Here is a 13,307-nt window from a genome sequence, read left to right on the forward strand (position 1 = left end):
ACTGCTTTTTTCACCCCTAGGGGGACTCAAAGTGGTTCACAACATAATAAATGGCAAAGATTCAATGCCTCATATCCATATAAAGAACGTTCCATGTCTAAAAGCTATTACATATAGCCATAAATTGAATAATTAAAAACTATACAAACCATAAGCATAACGATAAAACATTAGAACATTAAGCATTAAGACATTTAAACATTACATCGATCCTATGGTTTCCTTTAACTGCTTGTGTATTGGTGTCATTCATTGAATGCCTGCTTACACAGCCATGTTTTGAACTGCTTCCTGAATGCCAGGATGGAGGAGGCCAATCTAATCTCGCTGGGGAGGGAGTGCCACAGCCAAGTAGCCACCACTGAGAAGACCCAGTCTCTCATCCCCACCAATCGCACCTGTGAAGGCGGCAGGACTGAGAGCAGGACTTCCCCTGGCAATCTTAACACTCTAATTGGTTCATAAAGGGGAAAAAACCAACTCGTTTCATATCATGCATTCAAGAGAAAAATATAGACTTTGATGAAAATAACATATTTGCTTTACTCACAATTTTCATGTATTTAGCATACACAAGTACAAAAACTTATTAGTCCAGTTTCAAATATCTTTGAAATGGTTCCTTGTGCCAGCCAGCCAGGGCATCTCTCTGGGAACAAAACAACTATCAACAGATCACATAGTCAAAAGGAGAGAGAGAGAGCATATGGTCTGCAGCCACTTTTATAACTTCTCAGAAACCATAAAGGAAGCTGCACACCACAACATACGTACAGGAAACAGTAAGCAACAAGATCATAGACAGATTGCTGGAGAAGGTTTGATGAAGGTTGTCATTTCCAACACAAACTGCATTCACTCTACAGTGTAGATGCATCCTAAGACATTTTTGCCATTCTGTCATTGTGTATGGAAGAATCACATAGGAAGTATTCTGTCAGTTTGCAAGCAGTGTAGCTGAACCACTGTCCAATAGTGTTAACTTATTAGTTAAAATCCATAATCTTAACGGGTGCCTCATTCACATCATTCTTTATAACTTTATTGAGTCTATGGAGCTTTGCAGCCATAAAGTCACTCATAAAAAGTAGATAAGGACAGCAATATAAATAGCTGTCTCTTAAAATGTAGGTCAGAGGAGCAGGTTCTGCTGGTTACATGAGACTTCATTAGAATTTTCAAGGAAATTTCATTCCAAATATTAAGTGCATTTATAAAATCAATAAACAAATATTCTACCTGATAAGGGTATTATTTAAATATTTCAAAACTGTTCTAAAATCTTCATAATTTTTTACTTTGGGTTTGATATAGACGATAAACTGATTTTTTAAAGTACAAATGAACTGAGACAAAATCAATAAACCCTTTTAGCTTCTTCAGCCTTGTTTGTTGCATGCCTTCAAATCGTTTTCAACTCATGGAAACCTTATCATGGGGTTTTCTTGGCAAGATTTGATTGGGGGGAGGGGTTGCAGAGAAAAGGCATGAATTTCAGACTTCAAAATACTTCTCAGCAGGATTGATGGCAATAATGAAAGGATCAAGATGTCATTTATTTTATCCCTACTGTCATTTCCAGTTAAAGATGTTTTTAAAAATGTTTTTGAATAATTCAAAGTTTTGCGAGGGGAACAACTATGTGATTCTTCTTTAGCGAAGCCAGCAATTAATTTGTTCTGATTCAAAGTCTCTTTACATTGGACTATTTTGATTAAAGCAGCAGGAGAAAGGAGCTCAACCTTTACTCTATTGGCTACTAGTTTCTAGGGCAGCAGAAAGCAAGCCTGCTCCCTTTCTTATAACAGCCTTCCAAATATTTATACATGGCTATCATGTCTTCTCTCAACCTTCTCTTCTGCAGGCTAAATATATCCAGCTCTTTAAGATGCTCCTCATAGGGCATGGTCTCCAGAACTTTGATCAATTTAGTCCCCCTCCTCTGGACACCTTCCAGCTTGTTAATATCTCTCTTGAATTGTGGTGCCCAGAACTGGACACAGTATTCCAGGTGAGGTCTGCCCAAAGCAAAATAGAGAGGCACCATGACTTCCCAAAATCTAGACATAATGCTTCTTTTGATGGAGCCCAAAATTTAATTGGGTTTTTTAGCTGCTGCATCACACTGTTGAACCGTGTTCAACTTGTTGTTCACTAAGGGTTTCATTAGACTACTATTTTAAAGTGGACACTCCAAGATCTTTTTCATATGTGTTCTTGTCGAGCCAGCCATTAGCCATCACTTCCAATTTGGTGTCTGCAAACTTGATAAGCATGTCCTCTATACCTTCATCCAAGTCATTAATAAAGATGTTGAACAGAACTGAGCCCAGGACTGAACACTCTTTATGGCACTCCACTAGTCACTTCTTTCCAAGATGAAGAGGAACAATTGGAGAGCACCCTTTGGGTTCGGCCGCTTAACCAATTACAAAAGCACCTAATAGTAGTATTGTCTAGCTCACGTTTACTAGTTTGTTTGAAAGAAGATCATGGGGGACCTTATCAAAGACCTTACTGGAGTCAAGATATGCTACATCCACAGCATTCCCTGCATGTACCAAGCTTGTAACCCTGTTGAAAAAAGGGATAAGATTTGTCTAACATAACTTGTTTTTGAGAAATCCATATTAACAACAAGGGCACAGTGGCATGAATAAGTATCATGTAGCAGTTTCAGCCTTTGAGGATGACTCTGGGACCAGGGTTTGAATCCCTGCTCAGCCATGCAAACCCAGTGGAAGATCACAGGCAAACCACACTCTTTTGGTCTCTAAGGGCCTTTCCACACAGCCATATAAACCAGAATATCAAGACAGATATTCCACAATATCTGCTTTGAACTGGATTATCTGAGTCCATACTGCCATATAATCCAGTTTAATGTGGATTTTATACAGCTATGTGGAAGGGGTCTGAGAGAGGCAAAGGCAAACCCTATTTGAACAAACCTTGCAAAGGAAACACCTCGACAGGTTCAGCCTACGGTTGATATGTTCACCCTAGGATTGCTACTTGAAGTCGCACAACAACAAATAAGATCAAAAGCATGTCAAATTTCAGTCCAACTAGGCCAGGCTCACTGAACCAGCTGCTAAGTGGCAAATCAACACCAACAGAAACCCCACAGTTGCAGTGGGCCTAAGGGGAGAAGATGCTCATAGCATTTCCTATTCTATTAGGCCAGCGTTCTGGCTGTACTTTGGAAATGTTCCCATTGTTTCCAGAGTAAGCTAATTCAGTTTTGTTTGTTTTTAGATAATGAAACTCAGAAGTTGGCAGGGCTCCAAGGCCTGTCAGGTGCATACGAAGGTGTTGCGCTCTCCCTCCACCAGAATATTGTGAAGAGGAGAAATCACAGCATGTGAAAAAATTACAATGCTACAAAAGTCAGGAACATAACCAGCACTTGTTATAGGGAGGAGCATGCAGCCTAAGAGTTTGGTGAGAGAAAATCTATTTACAGTATTTATTCCTTCATTCATGTATTTCTTTATACCCCACTCTTCAGCCAGAGGCCCTCAGAGCAACTTGCCAATGTCTGATAGTTCCCTGAATTCATGTTTGCAATCTAAATAAGAGAATGGGCCCTTCTACACAGCCATATAAGCCAGCATATCAGCACTGAGATATGGAGGAGTCAGAGTAACAACAACAACGTTACTTTCACTGCTCAGAATAAAAGGATAAAGACCTCTCCATCTTAAACTGGTTCTTCAGAGCAGAATGAATGTAGTTTGAACCCACTTCAAATGTTATGGCTCATTGCGATGGAATCATGAGTAGTAGTTTGACAAGGTTTTTAGCCTCCTCTGCTAAGAGGTGCAAACTACTAATCCCAGGATTTCATAGCATTGAGCCATGTCAGTTAGTGTCAAATGGCATTAATTCCACAGTGTGGATGCACTGTCAGGTTCCTCCTGAGCAAAATCTGAGGGTTTTTTTTTTCTTTTTGTGGTGGAGTTTTCTTCAGAAATCTGAGCATCCATGGATTTTGGTATGGTATCCATAAGGGCCTGAAAGGATGTTGATAATGGTGTGACAGGGAGAAACCTTTTTTAAATCCCACCGCTGCCACCAAATTGAAACGATGTGTGATTGTGTGAGGGGGTGAAAGCCAATTGTAACTGCTGAGGGGATTTTATAATCTTTTAATCCCTCTAGATTATATTTATCACCTTTATGTGAGGGGAAGGATTACAGGGGGTGATCTTTATTCCAAGATCCCAGCCTCTGTTTCTGTATTTAGGAATTTAGGTGTTGTGGTTCCCTTTCCTGAGGTACTTGTATCTATTATTCTTCCCCAATTAGGTGATCTATTCAGGTAACTGCCACCAATGTGAGGCTTTTGAATTATTACCGATGAAACTTGGCTCCACAGACGCAGATGGAATGAAATGAGTCAGTTGTTAACAAATAACAATCAAGTTTATTGCGCACAAAGCTTATGGTTGCAGGTTGATTAATTTACTTATGTAACTTTAAATATACAATTGGTTTAATAACTCTGTAACCACCCAACAGTAGTCTTTGGTGTAAATCCTCTTTCACTCTCCTATGTAACAAATGATACCAATTGTAGCGAACTCGAATCTCAGCTGAGCTCCTTCGTGGACAATGTCCCAACTACAATAAAACTAATAATTTGATCAAATACCGATCAAATCCCTGATCACTAGTCTTCTCTCAACTAGAGATCTTACTAGACTCCCTTTAGTCTGTCCTGACTAAAGATTTCTTTGCCAGGCCTGTCTTTTCAGAACTTCCTGACTGAAAAAGCCTCCAGCCATGCACACACACCCTCTCTCCCCCTCTCTCACACCAAACTCCTTTTAAAACTCCCCTTTTTCCTTCCCTTGGCTCCGCCTACTTCTCCCTCTCATAAGCTAGCCAGCTTCGTCTCCATGGTAACCAAACCACTGTGAAATGAAACAAAATGGCTTCTGTATCATTCATGTTTCAAAATGGCTATTGTCAACTAAAACACAAATACATATTCCAACAGACATAATTTAAACACAATAGCTATGACTTCTCTATAGGCCCTAGAACCGAACTCTGGCAGATACTGAGGGCCCTTCCACACAGGCAGAAAATCCTACAATATCTGCTTTGAACAGGGTTATCTGAGTCCACACTGCCATATATCCCAGTTCAAAGCTGAAAATGTGGGATTTTCTGCCTTGATATTCTGGGATATGGGGCTGTGTGGAAAGGTTCTGAGGTCCCATTGTAGGGATAAGAGGCTCACCTACACAGTAGAATGAATACACTTCGCTCTACTTTAACTGCCCTTGTTGCTATAGAATCATGGGAGCTGCGGTTTGACAAGATCTTTCACCTTCTCTGCCCAAAAGTGGTTGCCTCAACAAACTACAACTCCCATGATCCCATGGCACTGAGCCAGGGCAGTTAAAGCAGAGTAAAAGTGCATCAGTTCTACAGTGTAGCTCAGGCACAGGCCAACTTGGGCCCTCCAGGTATTTTGGACTTCAACTCCCACCATTCCTCACAGCCTCAGGCCCCTTCCTTTCTCCCCTCAGCCGTTTAAGCCTGAGGCTGTGAGGAATGGTGGGAGTTGAAGTCCAAAACACCTGGAAGGGCCCAAGTTGGCCCAGGCCTGGTGTAGCTGCACGGAGGGGTGGGGGTGAATTTCAGAGCCGGCCAGCCACCGCCTCGATTTCCAAGGCAATAACAGGAAGGCCAGCCAGTCAGACAGCCAGGCGCGAGCAGCGGGAGCGCGCGCCGCCCTCTCTGCGGCCCTCCCATTGGTCAAGACCGTTCCGCAACCGAAGCGAGGCCCCCGCGGTTCCCACCCTCATGAATGGAGATAAGCGGCCGCTCCCTCGACCAATCAGCCGCCGCCTGCGTGTCGGGGAGTGGGGGGAGCGACGTGTGCTGGAGCCTATGGCAACGTTGCCGCCTCAGCTTGGTGGGCGACCAATAGGAGTGCCTTATTCTCCCCCTCCGTCCCGCCCTCCTTGTCCTCCTCTTCTTCTAAGGACCCGCTCTTGGGTTAGAGCGGCAGTGGCAGCACCGGTGGGAGGTAAGGCAGGCACACGGAAGGGCGGGGTAGGGGGGAGAGGACAGGATGGAATGGCGAGGTTGTTGGGGGGGATTCTTAGGAGGGGCGGGGCCAAGTGGTCAACGGAGAGCCGCTGTGCGCGTGGCCCGGGGGCGTTGAAGGGGGAAAAAAATCCATGATGAGGGATGATAATAAAAGGAAGGTCGGCGCGAGCCGGCAAGGAGCAACTGCCGCCAGGGCGCGAGGCAGCGTCCGTTGGGCGCGCGGGCAGACGGGTGGGAGGGGGCGGCGAGGGAGAAGGCCCTCAGAAAAATCGCACGGGCCCTCCGGGGAGGGAACTTCAGTGGGGTGGGTTGCTTGCTTTCGCGGGGGAGAAGGACGGGCTGCTTCCTGGTCAGGGCAAAGGAAAAAGGGGGTTGTGTTCTCCCTCCCCCCCCCGAGGGAAATATGTATATACACGTCCCTGTGTGTGTGTGTGTGTGTAGAAGCCTCTGGTGGGCCTTCGTGTCTTCCTCTTGTGAGAGATGATGAGGGGGAAAGCATGATGGGATGAAGAGTTTTCCACAAAAGGAGGGGTCTCGTTGTGGGGCACCTCTTCTCCCCCCCCCGCCTTTTTTTAAATGGAAGGATGTGGCAGAAATGCTGAAGGGGAAAGTCCCTACCTGTGTGGAGGCTTAGCTTGGAGGGGGGGGGGGGGAGGCTGAGAGGAGGCATGTTAACCAGCCACGATGCAATCATAGAGTTGGAAGAGATCTCGTGGGCCATCCAGTCCAGCCTCCTGCCAAGAAGCAGGAAAATCTGCTTTGAATTGGATTATCTGAGTCCATGCTGCCATATAATCCACTTCAATGTGGATTTTATACAGCTGTGTGGAAGGGGCCTAGATCCCTTATACACTGCCATATAAAATCCATATTATCTACCCTGAACTGGATTATATTGCAGGGTAGAATCAGATAATCAAGTTCAAAGCAAATAATGTGGATTTTCTGCTTTGATAATCTGGATTCGCTCCTGGTGTCTCAAGTCGTTCCTGACATGAAAATAATAATAATCTGGATTATATGACTGTGTAGAAGGGACCTAGGACAAAGTGGAGCAATGGATTCTAATCACAAGAGATTTCATAAAAAAAAAACCTTAGGAAGAACCCCTTGGGGGCAAAAACTGTTCTGCTGCCTCTGAGTGTGGAGGAGTGTCCTTCTCTGGCATTTTTAAACAGAGGCTGTATGGCCATCTGCCAGGAGTCCTTTAATTGTGTGTTTCTGCATGGCAGGGGATTGGGCTGGATTGCTCTTGGGTCTCTTCTAACTATGTAGTGCCTGTTCCTGAAAAGAAGGTGCTTCTATCTGTGGAGGATGAAGGCAGCCAGAGGGAGAGGAGGAGTGAGGAAATAGTGGCAGCAGGGCTTGTAAAGCTTGAAGTCAGGACAGAAGTATGGCTCTTAGTGAGGGGGTATTTATGCATCTGTTATTAGCACAGACTGCTGCATGCCTCCCATCGGGAACAATCAGCACAAATCCCTCCTAACCTCAGAAAATAAGGAAATACTTTTCCTCCTCTGCCTCTTGTTCTTATATGATGTACAGTTGTGAAAAAGAGCTTATTGTCTCCACATCTAGGCCAGATGCACAGAAACAGTCAGGGAGGGACTCCTTTTTCTTTTTTAGCCGGGTCACCATGGCAAATTATATGGCTTAGGGCAAACATTCCTCAGGGATGTGTATCAAAGGTTTGTATTGGAGTGCAGTGGAGTTTGCTGCACGCTCTGTGGTTATCTCCCTCTTGTTTTCTTAAGGTGTTGGTTTTTTTTTGGGGGGGGGGTGAAGCAATGCAAAAAGAATGAAAAAGTGCTACCTTTCTGGCAAAACTGGTCCCTGATTGGCAGCCGCTATTCAAATTAACATGCTGCCAATGATTTTCCTGCCCTGCCTTAGCTTTTCATAAAATAGTGATTAGCAGGTATAAAAAGAGAAGGTGTGGCATTCCAGAAGTTAATTTTGGGTAGTTAGATCATTTTAGTCAACAGACAGGAGTTGTCCTTTGAAGAAAGCCTGGAGTTTCTTTCCTTTTAAAACCTGAAAAACCAGGGTTTTGTTTTTTTTTTGCAGTTAATCCACATACTTGAACAAGCATTTTGTAATATGTTCAGATTGATTAATTCACTGCTAAATAATGTTAGTGTTATGTAAAGACTAAAAAGACAGTGAAATATATTGATAATACCTTGTTGACTGTTAGTGATAATCCACTGCAAGTACTATATATCTGAATATCACAGGTCTCTTCTAATTCTGTGATTCTATAATTTGTTGCAGTGGCAAGAGTCATTCCGGCTTCCATTTAGAATGAAAGTCAATAAATAGTGGAATCAGAATAGCTACCCACTAGTTTTCTATTATTTATTTATTGTTCTTATGTTTATTCATACCCCACTTTTTCTCTCCTCAAAGCTTGGATAAGCGAATATCTTGGATAATAAGGAGGGATTAAGGAAAAGCCTATTGAACATCAAATTAGGTTATGATTTTACAAATGAAGCACCAAAACATCATATTATACAACAAATTTGACAGAAAAAGTAGTTCAATATGCAGTAATGTTATGTTGCAATTACTGTGTTTACGAATTTAGCACCAAAATATCACGATATATTGAAAACATTGGACTACAAAAATGGCTTGGATAATCCAGAAGCTTGGATAAGTGAGGCTTGGTTAAGTGAGACTCTACTGTACATGGCAAACATTCAATGCCATACGACATACAGACAGAGAAGGACACAGAGGCAATTTAACATTTTCCAGCTTCCGGCTTCATGAGGGTATGCTCAATTCCGGCCACAGGGGGAGCAGCTGCTTCATCATCCACTGTGACACTGAGTCCTTGATGGATTACTTCCTCATTCCTTTCCGCACACTGTTGGAAATTAGTTAAATTAACCTCCCCATATAAGCGGTACCTAAATTTCCAACTTGATAGATGCAACTATCTTTCTGGTTGCTTAGGTCAAAAACGAGCTAGGCTATTTTAATAGTCAGGTGCTCAATCCGACCCGGGCAGGCTTCGAACTCATGACCACTTGGTCAGTAGTGATTTAATGTAGCTGGCTACTAACCAGCTGCGCCACAGCCCGGCCCTAAACTTTAGAAAGAGCTTTCTGGTTATAAGACCCATTCAACAATAAAATGTGCAACCTCACAGTGGGGTGGAGTCGCCTCTTCAGGTGCTTTTTAAACAGAGCCTGGATAGCCATCTGCTAGAAATGTTTCAGTTGTGTATTCCTGTATGGCGGAATGGGTTTAGACAGGATTATCCTTTCGGGCTCTTCTAATTCTTTGATTCTGTGTCCTATTTTAACAATGATAAATTGTTTCTGTGTAAAATATTTTCAACATGCATCCTTAATTTTGGGCAACTTATTGTGTTCATGAGGATAGCAGATGGTGTAAAAGTATGCATTTATTTTAAATTCAGTGGCACTTATTTTTATGAGAGGGTTCATAGATAGTGCACTCTTCCTAATGATTGACTGGGAAGGGCAGATGTGTCTGGGAGCATTAGGTGAAATGCTGCCTAAACGGAGTACTTCTACTTAAGCCAAGTCTAAATCCCAGTCTTTTCTTATGCTCACTTTGAGGACTGACTCTGGAGTCCTAACATTAGACAGCCTTGACCCAAGTGGGAGTCAAGAGCAACTGTTCTCTTGATCTGAGTTCATATTAAGCCTCATTGATCACTTCCAAGTTGCTATCTCTGCTTAGGGCTACAGTGTTTTAAAACTTTCCGCAACATTCCTGCTGTGACAGTAGAGTGAGATGGTTTGCAAAACAGAAAAACCTGCAGTGCTGCCTTATCATAATGTAGGATAAAACATGTCCTAATGTCCTATGGAGCCCCGGTGGCGAAGTGCATTAAAGCAATGAGCTGGAGACCGAAAGGTCCCAGTTTCAAACCCCAAGAGCGGTGTGAGTGGCTGCTGTTAGCTACAGCTCCTGCCAACCTAACAGTTCGAAAACATGCCAGTGTGAGTAGATCAATAGGTACCGCTCCGGCAGGAAGGTAACGGCACCCCATGCAGTCATGCCGGCCACATGACCTTGGAGATGTCTATGGACAACGCTGGCTCTTCGGCTTAGAAATGGAGATGAGCACCAACCCCCGGAGTTGGTCACGACTGGACTTAACGTCAGGGGAAGACTTTACCTTTACCTAATGTTTTAATAATACAAAATGCACCATTTCTAACAACATGAAAAGTTCTAAATCCAGGTTTTTGTGCTGTCTTAAGTAGACCCCTTGTATTAGTGGGAACTTGAGAAGTCAGCATTTCGTTGTCTTACATTGGTATAGCAGGTCTGCTATAGTTGAGAATAATAATTGAATATAGACTGAAGTGAACTGCCATATTTCATCGCATAATAATCACACACCTTTTTTGGGTCTTGTTTTTGGTATTTTCTGCCCCCCCCCTTAATGGCCACACCCCCTGTCTACACGCCTGCCCCTTGGAGCGGCCCCTGTAGAGAAACTTCCCAGCTCTCTGGTAGGCGTGCATGGGCAAGCATGGCCTTTACATTTGAAATGCTGTACACTTAGCTAAGAGAACATCTTCAACTTTGTTGTCTATATTAATCTTTTGAGTTATATGGAGGAAATAATAAGCCGTATTTAATGACAATCTGGGGTTAGCAAAGTTTGTTTCTCAATTTTGACTGGAAATTTATCTCTCTTGTTTGGTGAACATCTGCTGTAACCTCGCTGTAGTGCAGCAGCACTATTAATTGCTTGGTATCCAAAGGAATCTCTAGATTCTTCATACCTTTCATGTTACCAAAGAGGATCTTGAAATCTGCTTGAAATTCCCTTCTTTTCTGTCAGTGATTTGAATAGTATGCTGTAGTGTTAAATTCAGCATAATTAAAAAAAAAAACAAAAATATAATTATGTAATATTTATTGGTATATGCTTTTACTTTCTAGGAAGCATTGTCTCACCCCAAACTGGTCTTCTCTGGGAATGACTCAATATGTTACAACTTTTCAGAAAATGTATAGAAATCTAAACTTTGTAATGTGTAGTATGCTTTATATTAGATGCAAGTGAGAAGAAAGCTAATCTTAAACACATAAGAAACAGGTAGCATAAAAAAAGCATATTGTTTAATTTATATATACTAGCTGTGCCCGGCCATGCGTTGCTGTGGCGTTGTCTGGTGGTGTTGGTGAGAAATTGTTGAGGTAGTGGTGGTATTGAATGTCTGTTGTATGGTTGTCTTTATGTTTAGTATGCATTTGGTTGTTTGTGTACTGTGAAAGTGGTGAGGGTAGAGGGGGTCTATGTCCCTGTGTAGTATTGTATAGTATTTATACGTTGTCCATGTGTTGTGAATGCTTGGATTGTGTCCTGCTGCATAGTAGAAAGGGTTGGGCTGGATGGCCCTTTGGGGTCTCTCGAAACTCTTGTGCTTGTCTCCTGGGCTGAGTGGGTTGCTAGGAGACCAAGTGGGCGGAACTTAGCCTTGTAACTGGCAGCAATTGGATAAAAACAATTATTCCTCTCCCTCTAATTAGGACTTTATTTTTCTTTTCTTTTTGTTGTATCAACCTAGAGCCGTGGATGATGGGTTGTGTTGTCAAATTTCGAGGTTGGGGGGCCTGTAGTTTTGTTGTTTTGTCCGCTGCCCTGATGCCATCACTCTTTTATATATATAGATATATAATATTTTTGTTCGTGGGCAGAACGTAACTCAAAAACCACTGGACAAATAGACATGAAATTTGGACACAATATACCTATCAATTTAATGAGTGACCATCACTCATAAAAACTCAAAAAGACAATGGCAAGGATTAAAAAATCTAAAAAAGCTAGAAGACAATACTGTGCATGCACAAAAATGACTCACCTGGCCCCGCCCCCCTCTTGCACGAAGGAAAAAATCTACCAAGCAGTTGAGAAAGGAGCCACTTGAGAGAGGGAGGGAAAGGAGATCTGTTATTCCCTCATGCTACACCCCTCCCCCTTACAAAGTGACGCGGCGGGTGAGGACGAACCATACTCCTCCCCCGGTGTGCCTGCAATGGTGCAGCCCATTGCTGCCTGCACTGCTGGGCATGAGGCTGTGGAACAGCCGAAGGTGAGGGAGGGAAAGCCTCCACTGTTTCCAAGTCAGAGCCACCCTTCCTCTGCCACCGCCCATCCCTCCATTCCTCCCTCTGTGTGAAAAGGAACCTTTGCACTTGCTGCTGCTAAGGAGAGAAGGAGGGAGGGAAAGTGGGAAGAAATGAAGGAAGGAAAGGGGGAAGGAAAGGAGGAGAGTAGGAGGGAGGTAGGTGTGAGGTAGGTCAGGGAAAAAAGAGGACCAAACGTAATGCCAGAGAACTTAGGAAACCTTGGCAAGCGAGATCCATAGGACAAGAATAACAATACTAATAATGCAGATGGGAGAAATCGGAAGGGCTTCCTTTTCATTTCAATAATAGGAGACTGGACGACAACACTGCAACAATGTAAAGAATTCTATGACAATCACAAACAGACACAGGTTATAAGTGTGTGAAGAGTAACCTTTACTCCTGCTGCTGCTAATGCTAAGGAGGGAGGGAGGGAAAAGAGGAATGAAATGAAGGAGGGGAAAGGAAAGAAGAAGGGAGGGGAAAAGCGATGAAATGAAAGCGGGAAAAGGGGGAGAGAAAGAAGAAGAGAATTTATTTATTTATTTAAAGCATTTATATTCTGCCCTTCTCACCCCGAATGGAACTCAGGGCAGAGCAAAACATATGGCAAACATCCAATGCCAAAACATAAAATAAAATATAAAAACAAACATTAAAATCAGTTATCAGATATTAATGCCACAATTGCATATACAGTAATATAACATCAAATTAAACAGTTAAAATATAAGTACAATAAAACATCTTAAACATACTTTCAATCCAACCGAAGTGGACTGATAGGGAAAAGAGACAAAGAAGGAAGTAGAGAAGGAAGGAAGGAAGGAAGGAAGGAAGGAAAATTACATTTATCAGAATCCAGCTCTTACTTTTTATGTTCATTATAATTAAACCACAACTGGCCACAGCAATGCGTGGCCAGGGACTTGTACAAGTTGTCAGGGATATTTTCTGGAATGGTCTATTACTTAGACCCTTGAATTGTAGTAGTCCAGTATTGCTTGAATTTGAAAAAGGTGAATGATATTTGGGTAGTGGTTCCAACCAGAGTAGGTGCAAACATGTGGAATATTACTTGGTCCTTTAAACATTGAATTGATTTT

At 42.7% G+C, this 13,307-nt stretch overlaps 1 protein-coding gene across 4 annotated transcripts in view; it reads left to right on the top strand.

The window, feature by feature from the left end:
• Window positions 1–5,892: 5,892 nt before the first annotated feature.
• far1 (fatty acyl-CoA reductase 1) overlaps window positions 5,893–13,307 on the top strand; it is a 42,657-nt gene continuing 35,242 nt past the window's right edge. For all 4 annotated transcript variants that reach the window (XM_062967719.1, XM_062967720.1, XM_062967721.1 and 1 more), the window contains exon 1: window positions 5,893–6,046. The gene's annotated coding sequence lies outside the window, so the exon portion shown is untranslated. The remainder of the gene's footprint in view (window positions 6,047–13,307) is intronic.

This window comes from Anolis carolinensis, chromosome 1 (assembly GCF_035594765.1).
Source record: "Anolis carolinensis isolate JA03-04 chromosome 1, rAnoCar3.1.pri, whole genome shotgun sequence".
In the NCBI taxonomy this organism is placed as follows: Eukaryota; Metazoa; Chordata; class Lepidosauria; order Squamata; family Dactyloidae; genus Anolis; species Anolis carolinensis.